At 41.9% G+C, this 20,899-nt stretch overlaps 1 long non-coding RNA gene and 1 other non-coding gene across 2 annotated transcripts; one reads left to right on the top strand and one right to left on the bottom strand.

Moving 5' to 3' along the window:
* The first annotated feature begins 296 nt into the window (after positions 1-296).
* On the top strand, positions 297-10,872 carry LOC121500127. Its single transcript, XR_005990306.1, has 4 exons — positions 297-477; positions 6,465-6,596; positions 7,289-9,333; positions 10,818-10,872. It is a non-coding gene; the product is annotated as an uncharacterized LOC121500127 (long non-coding RNA).
* Positions 10,873-16,706: 5,834 nt separating this feature from the next.
* On the bottom strand, positions 16,707-16,789 carry TRNAL-UAA. Its single transcript has one exon. It is a non-coding gene; the product is annotated as a tRNA-Leu (tRNA).
* Between the last annotated feature and the right edge of the window lie 4,110 nt (positions 16,790-20,899).

Here is a 20,899-nt window from a genome sequence, read left to right as displayed (position 1 = left end):
AGCTGCAGGTTGCAAACTGTACTCACAGTGTCAATATATACTTCTGAGAAGGGATTATTTGAGTATCTTGGGTCAACTTCAACTTTTCTTTATGTATTTTTAGGTAAATATTCAAATACTCTGAATATGTCCTAAATTCAGTAGATACCTTGTCCTGGTAGCAATAGTCACAGCCAAATTCTTGAGTTCCAAGAGATTAGCCTTCTTGCTACTTTAAGACTCTTTTTTTTTTTTTTTTTTTAGATTCTATTTATTTATTCATGAGAGACACACAGAGAGAAGCAGAGAAACAAGCAGAGGGAGAAGCAGACTCCATGCAGGGAGCCCAATGTGGGTCCCAGGATCACGCCCTGAGCCAAAGGCAGACGCCCAACCGCTGAGCCACCCAGGCATCCCTACTTTAGAACTCTGGGGCTCATTCTCAGAAGGCAGCTTCTGTGTACTCCATACCAGGGGGGAATGAGTTTAGAATCACAGGTATTCAGCCTATTTTCATTCTTTGCTGGCTCCATATCCTGTAATTTCTCCTGTGTCTGCATTTTAAATTGCTTTTCTTCTCTTACCTATAACTTCACTGATTAGTTTTTCTCTCCTTTTTTTTTTTTTTTTTGTTGTTGTTGTGAGATCTACCCTTTTAACAAATTTTTAAATGTACAGTAGATTATCAGTGACTTGGGTAGAGTGTTGTTCAGCAGATCTCCAGAGCTTATTCATCCTCCTTGACTGAAACTGTGCCTGTTGATTAGTAACTCCATATGTTGTCCCCAGCCCCTGGCAACCCCCATTCCATTCTTTGCTTCTGTGAATTTGACTGTGTTAGATATCTCAAGGAAGTGGAATCATACAGTATTTGTCCTTCTGTAGTGACCTGACTCAGTATTATATCATCAAGGTTCATCCATGTTGTTGAATATTGCTGAATTCCATTCTTTGTTTAAGGCTGAATAATATTGCATTGTATGTATAAAACCATGTTTTCTTTATCCAGTTGAACATCTAGGTTGTTTTCACATCATGGCTATCCTGAACATTGTTGTAGTGAACATGGAAATGCTAAGATCTCTTCCAGATCCTGACTTCATTTCTTTTGGATAAATACCCAAAGGGGGAAGGCTGGAGCATAATAGTTCTGTTTCTGATGTTTTGAAGAAACTCTGTACTGTTTTCATAAGTGCCGCACCACTTCATTCCTGCCAACAGGATGGATGCAAAGCTGTTTTCTCTACATCTTTACCAACACTGTTGTCTTTTTTTTTTTTTTCTTTTTTAATAATGACCATCATCACAGGTATGAGGTGGCATCTCATTGTGGTTTTGATTTGTATTCCCCTGATGATTAATGACACTAAGCATCTTTTCATGTACCCGTGGGCCGTTTACATACATATCTTCTTTGGAGAAATGTCTGTTCAAGTCTTACTCCAATTTTTTATTGAACTGTTAGTTTTTTGGTTTTGTTTATTGCTATTGAGTTATACAGTTCCCTGTATAGAAGATTATTCCTTATCAGACACCTGGTTTGCAAATATCTTCTCCCATTCTGTAGGTTTCCTCTTCACTCTGTTGATGGTTTCCTTTGCTGTGCAGAAAGTTTTTAATTTGATGTCATCCCACTTGATAGTTTCAGCTTTTGCTGCCTGTGTTTCTGGTGTCTTATCCATTAAATCATTGCCAGGACCAGTATCATGAAGCATGATTTATCTTTCCTGCTATGTTTTCTTGTAGCAGTTTTGCAATTTCAGACCTTACATACAAGTCTTTAATATATTTTGTTTGTTTACATATGGTATAGAATAAGGGTCTGGTTTCATTCTTTTGTGTGTCAATATTCAGTTTTCCATCACCATGTGTGGAATACACTATCCTTTCTCCATCTTGTGTTCTTTTTGAAGATCAGTTGACCATAAATGCATGGATTTATTTCTGGGTTCTCCACTCTGTTCTTTGGACATGTGTATTTTTTATGCCATTACTATACTCTTAATTACTGTATCTGTAATATTTTTGAAATCAGGAAGTGCGATGCCTCTGGCTTTGTTCTTAAGATCGATCTGACCATTCAGGGTCCTTTGTGCTTCTGTATGAATTATAGAATTGTTTTTTCTATTTCTGTAAAAAATGCCTTTGAGATTTTGATAGGAACTATATTGGCTCTGTAGATCTCTTTGGGTGGTGTGGATAGATTAGTAATATTAAGGTATCCACCCAATGGGAAGTCTGTTTGTGACTTCTTTGTTTCATCAGTGTTTTGTAGTTTTCAGTGTACAAGTGTTTTATTTCCTTAGTTAAGTTCATTCCTAAGTATTTTATTCTTTTTTGTAGTATTATATAAGTGGGATTGTTTTCCTAATTTCCTTTTTGAATAGTTTGTTGTTAGTGTATAGAAGTGCAAATGATTTTGGGGGGCTGATTTCATATCCTGTATTTTTACTGGATTCCTTTATTCTAAGTTTTTAAAATGGAGTCTTTAAGATTTTTCTCTCTATAAGGTCATGTCAGCTGTAAACAGGGATGATTTTACTTCTTCATTTCTGATTTGCCCACTCTTTCTTGCCTAATTGCTCTGACTGGGGCTTCTAGTACTATGATGAATGAAAGTGGCAAGAGTGGGCATCTTTGCCTTGTTTCTGATCTTAAAGGAAAAGCTTTCACTTATTCACCTTTGAGAGTGATGTTAGCTGTGGGCGCATATTTGGCCTTAAATTATGTTTAGGTACATCCTTCTATACTTAGCTGGTTGACAGTTTTTTATTGTGAGAGGTTGCCAAATCTTGTCAAATGCTTTTTCTGCACCTAGTGAGATGATCTTGTGATTTTTATCCTTTATTCAGCTAATGTGGTATATCCCATTAATCGAGGTGTGTTGATGATGATGAATATCCATGCAGAATCAGCAAGAGTGTGACCCAAATCTACCAGTTTGGGCAAGTCAAATTTTGTGTTTACCTGGGATGCAGAGGCCTTTTAGTTTTTGATTTCTCAGAAAGGGAGTTTGTCCATGAATTGTTGCTAAATTGGTGTCTTTGTGGAAATAAGGAGATCCAGGGCTTCCTACATCACATCTTGCTCCAGAGATATCACTGATCTGTTTTTCTCAGTGTACCTTGACCAATCAACCAGCTCTTAGAGTACGGCCCAAGTGTTCTTGGTGAACTTTTATCCCTGCCAGCACCATAATTCTAGTGACTACTTCCTGAAAGTGCTGTGACAGTCCTGCAAGTTTAACTAGTTCTGTGATAAAGGAGCTCTAGCACTTGACCATTCCAAATTTGAATATTCCACTCATGACTTATCATTTACTGAGCACTGGTGCCATTTTTCTGTGACGGGCTCATCATTCAACAAATATTACAGGTGACTACATGCCAGACTGTTGTAGGCAATGGGACAACAGACAAGGTCTCTGCGAGGGACTTTATGGGCTAGTGGGAGGAAACAAAGAATAGTATCTCTGATAGATAAGAGCTATGAAGAAAAATAAAGCCAAATACACAGAGAAAGAGGATTGCTCTCTCATATGGGGTAGAGAGTAGAGGTGGCCCTTGAGCAAAGAACTGAATATTAGTTGTAAGTTACTCTTGCACAGAACTGCTAACATGGTAGGATGGACACTTAAGAGATACTGTTGTTTCCTCAGCCTTGTATTTTTTGGAGGCCTGAATCTCATTTGCCTAGTGGGGAGAGAGAGAAGCTGGCAAAGTGATTGGCCTGTCATGCTATCCACCCACCCACAGTTCAGGGGCTCTAGAAGTCTTCCTCACACCCTAATGTTATTACACCATTCCCCTCCCCCAGCCCAGAATTGTTCAGCTGCTTGCCACTCACTCAGCAACACTGACCTCTCTCTTAGGCGCCTCTGGACTTTGTTCCTGAGCATAGGGGTTCTTCCTTCTACAGCAAAAATAAAAGGTGGGTGGGGGAAAGACACAAAGGATGGCTTTGTGTTGAGTGCTAAAAGAAAGCAAGCTGAAAACATTTGCTGTGTGAGCAAAGGCAGATTGAATCATACCCTTGGTCCATAAGAATTTTCCCACTTTTATGATGTCACTAAGTGGTCCCACCAATGAGCAGGCAGGATAAATTGCCTGTATTCTCAGTCTCTGACTGTTCTTTCATATTCTTAGTCTAACTGAAATCTGGTTCTCTCCTGTTGACCCTGCTGGCCTTGTCATCCTCCTGACTAGTGGCTGCTTTTTCTTCCCTACCCTTTGTTACCGCTGGGCCTGGAGATGGGTAGGTTTCCCTCGTGTTTCTCATTGCCTCTTCTGGACTCCTTTGTCCTCCCTCCTCCATGAAACTGCCTAGCCTTGAAGCTTTTCTCCTAGACTTGACCACTCTCCCTTATTTTTGTTGCCATCTACAGACTGCTGGAATGATTCCCCTCATTCCTTGAAAATTTAAGCCCAGAGAGCACTCTCCCTCTCTGGGACTACTCCTATCATAATTCTTGGTAATGTTAGTATCCAGGAAGGTGATTTTTCCAGTACCCTTGACCTCCCAATTCCCTAATCCCTCATGCAGGTATCTTGTTTCCAGTCTCCTTTCAACCCCTTCATGTGGCCCAAACTTAGACCAGTGCTTTCCAAGTTCTTTTACGTCAGCTCGCAGTAATAAATACATCTTATATTTAGATTGTACATGTTTGTGAATATTTTTAACTGGAAGTTTTTCAATCCATTACTTTCTTTTTCTAATACTACAAGCAAAAAGTATAAAATTAGTACCAAATATGTGTCCAATGTCCCTACAGTCTTGCCCATCCCCCTTCACACCCTCATTTCCCTCCTGACCAAACAAGATTCCATGGCTCACCATTGCAGCCACTCTCTTGCCCATGCCCTCAACCCATTTGCTTCCTCAGTACTTGTATAAAATGCTAACCCTTCTAAAAGTCTGCATACTTATTTATTCATTGCCTACACCCATACAGGTGAATAAAACTGTTAAAAAAAAAAAAAAAAAAAAACAAGCAGACTAACTCATCCAGCTGTAAAATCATGACATAAAGTTTGAGTGAGCCTTTCGTGCTGCCATGTGATCCCAGCATTCCCCAGCCCATTCTAGGTAACTTCTCACCTCTCCACAGATCTCCAGTACCTCCTATCCCATGCTCACCTCAGCTATGACTTTGCCTTTTATTCCTTTGAGAAAACAGAAGCAATCAGAAGACATCTCCCACACATTCTCATTACCTCATCTATCAAGAATGGTATATATTCTACCATTCTTCCTAATTACTCTGCAGAATTTGCTCATTCTTTCCTCTGTGGCCAGCTGTAAGAATGTTGACCTCTCAATTATCAGTATCTCTCCTGCATGTTAAAAACAAAAGAGCTTCTGATCTCATATTTTCCTCTAGCTACAGCCTCTTTGCTTTTTCTGCAAGCTCTTCAAAGAGAACATCCCCATCATTGTTACTATACCCACCTCTCCTCTGTCTGTTCTTCTTTGGGACTTCCTCTTCTTTTTGATAGGCTCTACCTATGTTCCACTAAAAGAGCTTTTGTCAAGGTTGCAGTGGCCTTCTCATTGATGAACTGGTGATCAGTTTTCATTCCTCATCTGATGGCTTTTGGATGGATGACATTTGACACAGACATTTCCTCCTTGAAACATTTTCTTCTCTTGGATTCCGGGACTTCTTCCCAGTCCTCTTTGTGGGATGCTTATCATCTCTGGGTCTCTAAATCCTGGAAAGCCTTAGAGATCAGTCCTAGGACCACTTCTCTCTTTGGGCCACACTGAAACTCATTTACTCTCAGTAGTAATTCTCATGTATTGTGAATCTTTCTCAAATCGAAATCCTGTATCTTTAGCCTGGACCTCTTTCCTAATCCCCACGCTAGTATATACAATTACCTAACATCTTCTTTGGATATCTGAAAGGCATATCAAATGTAACATGTCTAAAATCAAACTGCTTCTCACTCCTCAGTGCCTCCAGCTTGGTTTTAGCCATATCAGTAAAGATCAACTCAAACTTTACAGATCTGACTCCAAAAACCTTGAGGCTGTTCCTGACTCCTGTTTATCTCCTACCACATGTAGAATCCATCATTCAATGGTTCTATCTGCAAAGTAAGCCCAGTGTGAGGCTTCTAATGTCCTCTTCAACTAAGAACATGCTCCAAACCACCATCGTCTTATATGGCATCACTACTACGGTCACTACTGAGTTCCTTGCCTAAACCCGTGCCCTATAGTCTAATCGTAATATAGCAACTGAGTGAATCCATAGAAATATGAGTCTGATCTTATTTCTCTGCTCCAATGGCTTCTCAGAATAAACAACAAATTCTTTGCTGTTACCTGAGGGATCTTAATCTGATTTCCATCTCCTTTCTGACCTCTGTACTCTCCCCTCTCACTCCACTCCAGCCATTGTGCCAGCCTCCTTGCTTGAAGTGATACATGACTGAATATGAAATGGGGCAGTTAGTCATTTGTCCCCTCTATCCACACAGGGTGAACACAATTTGGACATTGTGGTTGGGTAAGCTTCCAATCCAAGCTTGGGCCTTGAAAGATAGATTTATACTGGCTGATGAGAAGAGGGAAGCAGGAGAACTTAGCAGATGGTGATGAGCAAGGCAAAGGTTTGTACCACTCTAGGAACAACTCCATATGGTAACCCTATTTGTTTGCAAACCAGCATCAGCCACCTAGAACAGTATAGGGATCACAGTACGTGGTTGAGACATTTATCTATTGAATGAATAAGAGATATTTGGATAGTACTTAGTGGACAATGAGATAGAGTTTTAAAGGGAGCCCATTCAAGGAACTCTTGTTTATACAGAATTTGGGAAACAGTGTAGTGACCTTTTTTTTGGCAGAGAGGTTGAGTCTTTGGAGGGAAATAAAGCTGGAAAGATAGGTTGAAGCTAGATTAAGGATGGGCTTGGATGTCACTCAAAGGATTATGTTAGATGTGCTCAGGGAGATGTTAGGGAGCTTCCAAGCAGGGGGAGAACCTGACAGTTATTGGGGGTAGGGGCTATTAGTATGGAGTCTGGAATGGAGTGGGGGATAATCGCTGGAGCCTGGGAGAGACATTAGAAGGCAATATTACAGAACTTCAGGTGTGACACACTGTGGGCATCCAGTACTTGTTAAGGAGTTAAACTGTAGACAGGATATTGACACTAGAATGGGAGATTTAAGAAAGTTAGGAATGAAGCATCATTAGGATTTGTCTTGAAGGATGAGGAGTAAATTTGGAGGGTCTGGGGACACTCCTCCCTACCTCTTCCTTCTCTTAGGTTGATGCCTTTCCTTGGTGCTTTAGGATGAAGAAACGGAACAGACATGATCCTCACTTGTCATTTCCTGGCTACCACCCTGGTGAGCCGGTATTTCTTTGTCTCCTCCTGGGTGGAAATAGAACTGCCTGGGGGTCTCAAAGTCCTCGTCAATGCGCTCCTCGAAGACTGCGGTAGGAAAATGTGCAAGGAGCCCAAACACAAGTGCAGTGAGTCCTGGTTTACGCAGCCTCACGCTTTTACCTCTCCTCAACCCACTTCTTCCCAGTGATACCCACCAGCATGTGCTGTGCTCCCTGCATACCTGGGGACTTCGAAAACTGGGGAGTGGACCCTAAAAAAGGAAGAACTTCTCAGACTCTCTCCTGTTATTTTTTCCTGGTTCTAGCCTACTCCATACCAGGTGATATTTCCATGATTGGGGCCCTTCTCTAATTCTGCTTTGACTTTGTTGCTGACCTTCCCTCAGTTATTTGCAGAGACCTGGAAACAGTAGGTTCCCTGTGCTTTTATCTTCATTATCACAGGTAAGAAGAGGCAGGAATGACCTCGGAATGTCTTGGCTTTGGGTGGGGTGGAATTTTCACTTGACTGGCTTTTAAAAAACTGTCCAGGAGAGTGCAAAGGAAAAAAACAATCTAGGAGAAACACATGGTCTCAAAGGAGGCAGAACAACAATGAGGGGCAGTCACAATGACATGATTTTGGTTCATCGATCATGGCCCTATACTCAAACCTTAGAGTACTGGCATAGGCTAATCAGGAGGCCTGTCTCTCCCCTTTCTTGGGTCAACAGGTACTTTGTGTTCCTCTCATTATTTATTCACTACATGCAAGTTTTGGAAGTGTCTTAGGGACCTGATTCACAAAAACTCATCTGTAAGTTTCCTTGACTTCATAAACGTGTCCAACTCTGCCATGTTTCTACTGTCTGGTGCGTGATCATTAGATTCTGACTGACGAATATGAAGTGAATCAAGCTCATTTCTTTGATCTCCCCTTTCTTTTGTCTTATAGTCTCAAACATGTGGAAGTTATATCAACAACCAATTATCTTTCTCCTTTTCCTCTTTGGTTTCTGGGCATGGGTTTCTCTTATGATGCTTGTCCGTGACTTCTTCCTACTGTCCAGTAACCTATATTAAAAATTTTGTTCTTGGGGCAGCTGGTGGCTCAGTGGTTGAGCGTCTGCCTTTGGCTCAGGTCGTGATCCTGGGGTCCTGGGATTGAGTCCCACATCGGGCTCCCCACAGGGATCCAGCTTCTCCTTCTGCCTATGTCTCTGCCTCTCTCTCTATTTCTCATGAATAGATAAATAAAATCTTAAAAAAATAGTTTTTGTTCTTTCTTGATTTCTTTCTGTAATTCAGTTTTGCAATATAAACCCCAAAATTGAGATTGAGAAGCCATCTCTCCGCACCAAACATACCTTGAACAAGGGGCAGAATACAGAATATCAGAAAGAATCATTTCCTTTTCTTGACAATGGAAAATAGAAGACAACATGTAGGACCAGTTACATAAGTTGTGAGGCCCAGTGCAAAATGAAGATGTAGAGTGTCTTATTTAAAAATTAGCAATTTCAGGACAATGACGCCAGAGCATTAAAACAAGTCTGAGGCTCTTTTGAGTACAGGGCCCTGTGTCTCTGCCCAGGTCACATGTCCAGGAAGTCAGCTGGGACAATGTGTTATGAGGTGATAACAAAAATGTGTATGGGTAACCCACACTTTAGTCTCTGGGCCTGTTATGCTCTCTGAAAATGAGAGATTGTCCTCACCAGAATCATCAGTATAGTTCTTTTCTTAGGAGCTCTCTGCCTTCACAATTCCCAGTGTTTGGGAGCTGTTGGAGTTTTAAAATCTCGACCACACTACATGGAAACCATCTTATCAGAGGACACAAAACTGAGCCTAAAACTAAGCAGAAGGTGTAAAAATAAGAAGACTCTCCACCCTCCACCCAGGGATTTTTCAGCCACTCACCCTAAAGGCAGTGTCAATGATTCTGGAAAGGATAGACTTCTTCCCCTTGTTTTATTCATTTATCTTTCTGGAGCCCAGGACCACAGGTATGTTTCATGGCAGAGGAAGTGAAAGGGGTAGAATTGTGTGTGCAGAGGAAGCAGAAGGGTGGTCTTGTGTTTCAGCCCTAGATTACATAGGTGCCTGTTTTATGGGCGTATTTCATTGTCCTTAACAAAGCCCTTTCCCCATCTGTGAAGTTTAAGTTTTGACAAAACCCTCTTCCCTCTGGAAGTGTTGCAGCCAGTCATTTTCTCCCACGGTGTTATTTCAGTAAATGTTGCTGGTCGGCAGAGTTTCTATATTTGGGGGTGAGGTTTTCTTCCTCACTCTGGTAGCTGGTCATCTGATGTCACTAGAATGGCAGTAATCATTTAGCCCCACCACATACAAAGCCATTGCTGAGGAAAGGTACAGCAGAGGGGTCCTAGGGACCAAGGTCAGACTGCCAAGCTGGAGGCAGTCTACGGTGACATGTTGCCTGTTCCACAGAGAATATCTAACACAGGTGTTTGACTGATAGAGGTTGATGATACAGGTTTAGAGAAGTGAGAAATTCTAGACAATCTTAAAAGCTACAGAAATTAACCAGGAACATTTTCATTAAGGACAGTTTATAAAAGAAGATAATGCTTTTCTTTTAAGGGGCAAAGGAACGGATATATACTGAGCACTTACTACTGACAAGGCACTGAACTATATACAGTGTGTGTGTGTGTGTGTGTGTGTGAGAGAGAGAGAGAGAGAGAGAGAGAGAGAGGAGAGAGAGAGTCTCCTCACAATTCAGTGGAATAGGGGCTATTATCTCTAAATAATGAAGACACTGTGTCTCAGGGGAGAAAATGTGGCAAAGCCAGAACTGTAAGACAAGATTTTTGGGCTGCCATGTCCATGTGTCCATGAACTTTTCCCTTATGAAGGTCTCAGATAAAGGGCAGACTTAACTAGATTTAGGAAATCTGCTCCAAAGACCTTGTTCTGAACTATTATACTCCATAGCCCCTGAAGAACAAACTTATCTTTACACCAGGGAGTGAGCTGGTGAAAAGAGGCCTGCCCTGCCACCTCGTGGTGAGAGAAGGCATGGTCCCCACTGCTGTTGGCAGTGTTCTGAAGGAAAGAGGAAAGGCAGGGAGCAGAGGTCGCCCTGGAAAACCACATGCTTCCAAGGTAGTGGTAGACCAGCCTCTCCTAGACACTAGGTCACAGGCTTCAGAGAGGCCAGGGTCTAGCCCCAAGAACCCTTCTCTCTCCCAGTCTTAAGGGAAATGCTTCCTAATGCTGGACCCAAAGTCAACTCCCTCAATCAAAGGGATCCAGCTGCATCTACCTCTTCTAGCACCTGCCTCTTCAATTGATTTAACTTTTTAAAAAAAAAAAAAAATCAAGTTAAAAAAAAAAAAACACTTTTGTAGGTATCCTCCTGTCTAGGCTATTGAATTCATAGAATTCTGACGATAAACCAGAATATTAATTGTACGTTTCTATCATTTTGACACTCCTCATCACTAATACCAAATATGGACTGTAGGCCAGCCTATTCCTATCCAATGTAAGGAACCCTGAGCGTCAACCCTACGAAGTCAAGGTAAGCGATTCTTTACCAAGGTTTAAAGTATTTCATCTTTTCTCCATTGTGCTGGGTATATCTTTGGTATAAAGAGCCAAAGGATTGAAAGCTAAACATTTGCAACAGCGTGGATAGAACTAGAGGGTATAATGCTAGAAAGACAATTATCATCTGATCTCAGTCATATGTGGAATTTAAGAAACAAAACAGAGGATTCTAGGGGAAGGGAAGGAAAAATAAATAAGATGAAATCAGAGAGGGAGACGAACTACAAGAGACTCTTAATGTAGGAAATAAACTGAAGGTCGCTGGAGGGGATGGGGTAGAGGGATGGGGTACTTGGTGATGGGCATGAAGGAGGACACATGATGTGATGAGCACTGGGTGTTATATGAGTAATGAGCCACTGAATTCTGCCCCTGAAACTAATTTTTAAAAAAAGATCCAAAGGATTGATTTTTTTCATTACTTCTTTATTTTTCTCCTCTTTTTAATTATATAAGTGTTATATAAGTGTTAAAACACACAAAAATATGGCTAAAAAAATAAATATATATTCCCACATTCCAAAGTCAACACTGTTAAGCACATTTTATTATATATATATATTTATATACATATGTGTATACATTTTTTAAAAGGATTATCATCCTGGGAAAACATTTTTGTGCCCCATTTTTCTTTACTGAATTTTATACCTCTTTTTTACTGAATTCTATGTCTTGAATATCTTTACTAAAAAATAACTAATTATTACATTCTGAAGAAATTATTTGTTCATTTCAAGTATTTGTTGGGTGAATATATAGTTTTTCTTGATCACCAGCTCCTTCCAAACTACTTCAAGTATCTTTGGGCACTGTATTGCTTCAGGCAGAAAATATTTTGTCCCTAAGAGAGAGAAAAAAAAAAAGGAAGGATGTCATTTCCTCCTTTTCCCTCTATCCCAATAAACCTGCACTTTGTTCTCATCCCCTTCTCTAGAGGGCAGTGGGAAAGTTTCAGATCCAACTCCTTCCTGGTTGGATATACTCATTTGAAAATAAGCCACACTTGTGCAGTATGCAAAGCTATTCGCAGGCTAAGTACTGATAAAATAGAGATCTCCAAAATCTATTTTTAAAATTATTTATTTATTTATTCATGAAAGACACAGAGAGAAGCAGAGACATAGGCAGAGGGAGAAGCAGGCTCCCTGCAGGAGCCTGATGTGGGACTCAATCCTGAAATCCTGGGATCACGCCCTGAGCCAAAGGCAGACCCTCAACCACTGAACCACCCATGCGTCCCTCCGAAATCTATTAAATGAAAAACAGAGCTCAGAACAATGGGTAAATATTTTACCTTTTATGTAAAAAGGTAGGTAAACTAAGACTATGTTCATATTTGCAAATATTTTAAAAAGTCAGGAAGGCTGCATAAGAAGCTAAGGGAAAGGTGCTGGTGAAAACTGGAGAGATGGGGGGAGGGAGACCCAGACTTCTCAGTTTACCTTCTAATACTTTCTCATTTTTTTTTTTTTTACTTTCTCTTTTTTGAGCCATGTGAATATACTACTCCTGCAAAAATATACATATTGCATTGTTTTTTCATTCTTCCTGTGCTAAGAGTGGTGAAGACTATTATTCCTTATGTTTAGAGCATATCAAATTACACATATGATGGTTAATTTTATGTGTCAACTTGACTGAGCCATGGGGTTCCTGGATATTTGGTTAAATACGATTCTGGGTGTTTCTGTCAAGGTGTTTTGGGGTGTTTAACATTTAAATCAGTAGACTGAGTAAACCATCTTCCTCTCTAATGTGGGTAGGCCTCATCCAATCAGTTGAAGATCTGAATAGAAAAACTGGCTGGCCATCCCCTGAAGAGGGAACTTGTCCTACCTGACTGCCTTTGAGCTGTGACATCACTTTATTCCTGCCTTCAGCCTCAGTCTGAAACACTGGCTCTTCCTGAGTCTCAAGCCTGCTGGTCTTCAGACTGGAAGTACACCATCCGTCTCCTGGCTCTCCTGGTTGTTGCCTGCAAATCTGAAAACTATCAGCCTCTCTAATCACAGGAGCCAAGATATATATTCCATCCTATTGGTTCTTCTTCTCTGGGAAGGCTGACTAATACAAACCAGTAAAAACAGGATGGCCCAGAGTGAGGTGGTAGGAGTGTGGCGGGCTTTACAATTTCGGTATGAAGACAAAACCATCCAAGTAGTCTCATTTTCCCCCTTCCCCCTTTCAATTTCCTATTGAAAATAAAAGATACCTGTGAGTCTCTTCCTCTACCCAGAAAGCCTGGGAGGTAAGAGAAAAACTTAGTTTTTTACCCCCTCAGTTGTTGCATTCCCAGTATCAGGATGGATGTTGAAAAAAATTAGTTTAAGGGATGAATTAGTAGCTATTGTTAATTATGTATTAGATGAAAATTACTACCTATACAGGATTTTACAGGGCTTATACAGCAAGGGAGGGCACCTTGGGAGCCGTCATAAAATTCTGCCTGTCTCAAGAAACAACAGAGGTTAGAGTTGAGTAGAAATTGCCAGTATCACTGATGATTGGAGGAATTTAATAAAATCAGACACTTGATACAACAGGTACAGAACTTCCCAGTGACAGAGATAGGTGTGGAATGGTAGTTTCAGATTAGTTGACTCTGGTGAGGAAATATGACATGGGATAACTTCTATATGGATGGAATCTGGACATTAGTGCCATTGGCACGGCAGTCTGAACATCTCCTACTGACCACTCAGAGACTTCTGCGTTTTTTCTCTTTAGCAAGTTTCAATTTGGGTAAAATCTTTACCATCTGGAGTCTCATTTCAGAAAAAAATAAACCCTCCACTTCCACTCATCCTCTCTCTTTTCCCCTGATCCACAGGAAAGAAAAAAGATGATAAAACCCATCTTGGTAGGGATGAGTCTTGCCTTGCCATGGGAGTTGAGTCTTTGTCAAACCAACTTCTTTCTTTTTTTCTTTTAAGATTTTATTCCTTTATTAATGAGAGACACACAGAGAGAGGCAGAGACTTAGGCAAAGGGAGAGGCAGGCTTCCTGCAGGGAACTGGATGTGGGACTCAATCCCAGGACTCTGGGATCACACTCTGAGCCCAAAGCAGACGCTCAACCACTGAGCAACCCAGCTGTCCCTCAAACCAACTTATTTCTGATTGTGAAGACACAGATGAACTCTTGGAGGAAAGAGAGGAGCAAAAGGCCCAGAAAGGCCAGGAGCAAACATGAAGCTCAAGGCTCAGACTTGAAATCCAAGGCCGCTCATGTAAATGATCCATTGAGCTGTCCCCAGGATCAGAGATTCAATGTGGAATCACTGAGATTCAAATGTGGAATCTCAGTGTTTGATCTCAAAACATAGAAGCAATTTAACTATCAGGACAAATATTTATCTAATTTTTAATCTGATTTCGAGGTTTCTGTTAAGGACTGCTATAAAAGAAGAGTGTGAGTTTCTTCTAAGGGGCAAAGGGACTAACCTACATAGTGGCAAAGAGACTTCTAAATTTACCAGATACTTAATCCTTACAACTGCCTTTCATGAAGTAAGGATTATTACCTCCATCTGACAAAGAAAGAAATCAAGATTCAGAGTCAGTGGGAAAGCCAGAATTAGAACACTGGTTGTCGAGTTCCAAAGTTCACAGTCTTTCAAATTATCTGGTCCTATACATGTTAGCGAGAACCAGAATTTAGTAGTCTGGCATTTCAATCGATGGGGGTCTCTCCATGCTAACACAGCATTAGTATGCAAAACGATGAAACTGGACCACTCTCTAGAACCATACACAAAAATGAACTCAAAATGGATGAAAGACCTAAATGTGAGACAGGAATTCATCAAAATCCTAGAGGAGAACCTCTTTGACCTCGGCCACAGCAACTTCTTGCTAGACATGCTTTTGAAAGCAAGGGAAACAAAAGCATAATGAACTATTCAGACTTCAAGATAAAAAGCTTTTGCACAGCAAAGGAAAAGACAACCTACAGAATGGGAGAAGATGTTTGCAAATGACATACCAGATAAAGGGCTAGTATCCAAACTATAAACAACTTATCAAACTCAACACGCAAAAATCAAAAAGTCCAATCAAGAATTGAGCAGAAGACATGAACAGACATTTCTCCAAAGGAGACACACAAACAGCCAACATATACAAAAAAGTGTTCAACATCACTCATCATCAGGGAAATGCAAATCAAAACCTGAATGAGATACAACTTCACACCACTCAGAATGGCTATTATTAACAAGTCAGGAAACAACAGATGTTGGAGAGGATTTGGAAAAAGGGGAATCTTGTTGCACTGTTGGTGGGAATGCAAGCTAGTACAGCCACTCTGGAAAACAGTATGGAGGTTTCTCAGAAAGTTAAAAATAGAGCTACCCTATTACCCAGCAATTAATTGCACTACTCACTATTTATTCAAAGAATACAAACATAGTGATCCAAAGGGGCACCTGCATCCTAATGTTCATAGCAGTAATGTCCACAATAGTCAAACTATGAAAAGAGCCCAGATGCCCATAGACAGATGCATGGATCAAGATGTGATATCAGCCATCAAAAGAATGAAAACTTACCATTTGCAATGACCTGAATGGAGGTAGAGGATATAAGCGAAATAAGTCAGAGATAGACAAATACCATATGATTTCACTCATATGTTGAATTTAAGAAACAAAACAGATGAACATAGGAGAAGGGAAGGAAAAGTAAAATAAGATGAAATCAGAGAGGGAGGCAAATCATAAGAGACACTGAACTCTAGGAAACAAACTGAGGGTTGGTGGAGAGGAGATAGGTGGGGGATTGGGTAACTGGGTGATGAGCATGAAGGAGGGCACGTGCTTTGATGAACACACACATGTTCTATGCAACTGATGAACCACTGACCTCTGCCTCTGAAACTAATAATACACTCTAAGCTAATCAGGTTGAATTTAAATTAAAAATATGGTGTTGGGATTACTGGCAGTCTTCTGGAAATAAGGTAGAGTTAGATATATATCTCACATATTAAAACACAGGAAAAATCAGATAAATCAAAGATCTAAATACAAAAAAGAAATCATGGACATTCTAGAAGAAAGCATGGCATTCCTCTGTCAACACTTGTTGACCTTGTAGTGGAGAAGGTATGTGTAAGTCAGAATGGAACCAAGAGACTGACCACTCAAGCTGCATAGTCCCAAATTGTTGCCAAGATCTAAGGCAAATAACAAAGTGGAGTATCTGTGACATATCAGAATAAGGCTTCATTGATTCATATTTAAAGAGCTCCTACAAATCATAAGAGAAAGACCTAACAGCTAATAGAAAAGGAAATACAGGTGGCTCATAAACAGAAAGATACTCAACAACATTCACTGGAGAAAGGCAAAAGGAAACTGCACCGAGGGAGCATTTTTATGTTTCAAAACACTCATGTTGTGCTGGTGAAGGTTCAATTCTGCTTTCCGGAGCCAGCTGGAGGGGCAGCCCGAGCATCGTTCTGAGAACCACCTTTGGAAGCAGTAAGAATCCCCTGGCAGGTAGTTCTCGCTTCACAGGGGCCACAGAGGAGGGCTCCTTTCCTGTGGCCTCAAGGCCAAAGCCTCCAAGGTTCCATTCCCCTGGAACCCCAGGGCTGGAGTATCAATCTCATTAGGAAGACTGTCGACTTGTCTTCCTTATGTTGGCAATTTGATGGGGTTGGGACAAAAAAGAGCTCCGGTACTACTGCCTGAAGGCAAGACAGGATAATGTTTTTGCGGAGGGTCAGAAAAGCGGGACGCGCGTCCCAGGAGGCCAGCCTCCCCCCAGGAAGGGCTGCCGAGACGAAAACTTGCTCTACCGGGAGTGGGGTTCGAACCCACGCGGGCACATGCCCATTGGATCTTAAGTCCAACGCCTTAACCACTCGGCCATCCCGGTGGCTGGGCACATGCTCTTTGCAATTATTTTTTTATCGGAACTAGTGTATTTGTGCCGTGCACGAAATACCGAAGGACTTCTGTTTCTGTGGAATTGCACGAGGAGGGTTTTGAAAGAGAAAACACAGCACACCTTTTGTGCTTTCAGAAAGCGCCCAGGCTTCCCGAGCTCCCCGGGCTAGGTCACCCCCCGTGCTTCAGAGAAATCGCTGTTTTTATTTGATACAGAAAGAAAAACGCATGGAGGAGGGACAAAGAGTAGCAGAAAGCCCCGCAGGGGTGCACCTGCTTCCTCTGCTCCCTGCAGGCGCCGCCCCAATCCTCCCCGAAGAGGCCCAGCTTTTCCCGCTCTCGTCCTGCGGCGTCTCCGGACCGCCCAGCGCTGGCGGCAGCAGGGCCGGGCCCCAAGGGACACGCGGGAAACCAGCTTGCCCTGCGGGGACATTTGGAAGTCCGCAGTGGACACAAAAGCAGTTCAGATTCGTGACTTGGATTGTAATGACCGGACGCTGACCCTGGCAGCCCAGGAGTTCACAGAGGAGCACAGCGAGCTGGGTGGGGGCCGCAGACAGTAAGAGCCCCCGCCCCCAACTCCGACGTGGGGGGTCCCTAGAACCTGAATTCTGCCAGGCACTCTCAGGGGACTCACCTCAACTGTGCTGACTACATTCAGTCAAGTGTGCTAAAAGTTGTCATGGGGGAATTTACGAATCCGTGAAAGAAGCTCCCTATGGGACATACGGGGTCTCTGGAGGACACGGAGCTGAAATGAAATCCTGGAGCACAGGCTGGAACGTAATGAATTTATATAACGACATTGAACACCGAGTGTGTGACATGTCCCCCAGGTAGTGGAGGGAAAGCAGGGCAACATGAGACATGTCCGCTGGAACAGGACAAGCAAACAGGGTCTGATGATGACTCTTCCCAGAATCAGTTGATGAAGGAGCCCAGCCCTTATTTTGAATGTTCCGACTGTCTGGGTTCACATCCAGATCTTTCTCTTTGCTTGATAAATTCATGTACAAGCAATGGCCTCCTCCAGTCCTTGTTCTGGGCAGCTCTGGGTTCTGTCTCTTGCCAGAGCTAGGGTCAACTCCTTGAAAGCAGCTACAGCCTAGGAGAGTCCTGCATCTCCCAAGCTCTGAAAGAAACCCAGATCTCTCAGAGCTGGGGTGAGAACTGGGCAAGCACTGGGGTTGGACATGACTCCGGGCTTCTACAACAAAACAGATCCAAGACAGAAGCCATCAAGTATAAACAGACACAGATGATTCCAAAAATATTCCATTACCGTTGTTCTTCATGTGGGCTACATGGTAGAATCAGCTAATAAGTTTCTTAAATGTGAGAGCAAAAAATAAAGCTACTAGAAGTATATGAAGGAGAAAAAAAAAAAGAAGTATATGAAGGAGAATATCCTCATGTGCCAGTGACCGGAGGAGAACTTTTAAAATCTTCAAAAGCACGACTGACAAAGAAATACAATTCTAGAATTTGCTTCCACTAAAATGAAGAATATGTTAAACAAATGACATAACAGAAATATAATAGATAAATGTGATCATGGGAGAGTATATTTAAATTGTCCCCAAATAGCAGGGGCCAAATAGATAAATGGTATAATAGGAGGCCACCAAAAGCAGCAAGATCAAAATGATATGGACAAAGGATAGGACAAGCAATTTAGGAGAGAGATGAATGGAGGCTAACAAATATTGTGCAAAAATTTCCAAAATCATTAAGCACAGAAATAAAAAGTAAAAAGAGACAGTACTCTACCGCCGTTAGTAAAAAGTAAAAAACTGAGAAAAATCAATTATTGGAGGACTGGGAATTAAAGAACCCTCCTATCCTGCTGGTGGGATGTGGCATTGAGGATGTCCTTCTGGAGCACTTTGTATCCAAGTGCAGAATGTTCCCATTCTACACAAGCTCAGAGTTCACACGAAGGGAAATTAGTCACAATAGTTGTATGAGGACTTTTGAAATTGGAAAAAACTTTGCTTTTTCACTATTAGGCAGTGTAAATGCAAACTTCAGCTTGGTGCCTGGAGGCAGTATCTAAGCCTGAGGCATACCTAGGGGGAATTCCGAGCCAGGCAGTGTCACTGAATTGGGGGACACAAAGATAGCATTTCAGGGAGGCCAATGCAGTAAGCAAAAATGAAACAATACCAGAGAGGAGAAAGCTGTAGAGAGAGCCTCTGGTGTTGGCAGAGGGGCTTTCTTGTACCTTCAGGAATACTGATTCATGATCAAGTGGGGTTACAATTCCATGATGCTGGAAAAAGAGCCCTTGGAAAAAAGGTGAGCTGCTTGTAAAGTGCTGGAAATAGCGCTCAGCAGCTGTCCCAAGAGACATCATAGTTTATGGGGTAGTGGGGGACTCTGTAAAAAGGTCTAAGCTTAGGTGTGGACACATCCCAACAAGGTTTATGGGTCAGTCGCCGATGGGACATGTGGATCCCAGGGAAAATGTTATCTGAACTTGGAAGAAAAGGGGTTCTTAATGAATCAGTAGAGAATTTACAAACACTATGCCTGCAATATTCTGGAATGCAGAAAACAAACCTATGAGCTGGCTGATTTAACTAAAGAGACTTCTGGACCGAACTGTGACAGCTTGCTTAGCCTTTCTTGCTGTTTGTGGGAAAATGTGAGATGGAAGATTTAAGGTAAGGGAATATCTGTTACATACAAATGAGCCAAAACAGGGTTTGAAAGAAAAGCTGTTTATTATTTCCAGCTGCTCCAGATGAAAATAAAGGCTAAAATTAAGAAATGACTTTCAGGCAAGGATTAAGTCCAGAGCAGTGTCAGAAAATGTGGCCTAAAGATGAAGCCAAAGGTGTGATGGTAAGACCTTTGTTGGCATTCCCCAGTGAGTTAAGGTGATCTCTAAATGGAAAAACAAACCTCTAAGGCTCTTCAGGACATGCCCTACATATCCTCTGCCACAAAACCACAAGTCCTAAGGGTGTAGTCTGCCAGCAGCCTCATAGGAAGCCAAGGTAGACATGGGCTTCTGTTCATCAGGTTTGTGAGTGCAGCTTTGGTTTCATACAGACGTTGGAAAGCTTTTTCTTGAAGGGGCCTAACAGTAAATATTTTAGGCTTTGTGCACCACACGGTCTCTGTCAGAACTAGTCAGATCTGTGGTTGTAGCAAGAAAGCAGCCACAGATAATATGAAAAAAGTGTGGCTGCAGTCCAGTAAAGCTTTATAAAGACAGGTAGGTGGCCAGATTTGGCCTGTAGGTCATAGTTTGCTGACTCCAAATCTAAAGGAATAAGCTCCAATGGCCTTTATGAAGTCACGGGGGTGTAAAGAGCACAGTTGTCAGATTCTGAAAGCTTGAACTGAAAGGGATAGAGGACAGCGTGAAATGGAAAGAGGACCTTGAACCTCCCAGACTCTATGGGAAGGAAGTAGGCCAGGAGGATGACTCAGTGAGTAAGAGAAATTTCGTATCCACAGGATGGTTGATCCTCAGGGTGAAGCCAAGGGTCCAGGAAAACATTTCCGAGAACTACTGAGCCCTAATCAAGTAGCATCATGCACCCGCTGGATTCTAGAATTGCTATGCATCAGCGTGTCCCCTGTTTTTGTTCTTTCTGAATGGGAGCATGTACAGTTTACCCTATGCCTCCTGTGCCTGTCCGTTGGAAGACATATGACTTATACCTTAATACACAGGTACTCAAGTTATGAAGAATCCTACTTGAGCATTCTCATGCAAGGAACTTCATCTGAGCCTTTACCTGGTTTAGATGATGCCATCCTAGCATTGACATTATAAATAAATCAGATTTGGAGAGAGGGAGTACATTTTGGCATGTGGGAGAGACAAAATCATTGGAGGTCAAAAGCCTGGGTCTGGTTTCTAATAGCACTCACCCACAGAGTTGGAAAGGCAGGCTTCCTGTGGGTCTGAGGGGATGCGATGGGTCTCAGAACCAAGCAAGATGGGCTTCTCCGCAGAGTTCTCATTCCACACAGAGTGTTCTTTGGTTCTGACTGTGGTCCAGGTTCAACTTCTTGTTAAATCCTCAAGAAATGACAGAAATAAAACACAGATTAAGGCATGATAAAATAGGACAGATTATAA

This window comes from Vulpes lagopus, chromosome 10 (assembly GCF_018345385.1).
Source record: "Vulpes lagopus strain Blue_001 chromosome 10, ASM1834538v1, whole genome shotgun sequence".
NCBI lineage: Eukaryota > Metazoa > Chordata > Mammalia > Carnivora > Canidae > Vulpes > Vulpes lagopus.
The sequence above is the reverse complement of the archived record's forward strand: the minus strand, read 5'-3'. Positions and strand labels throughout refer to the sequence as shown.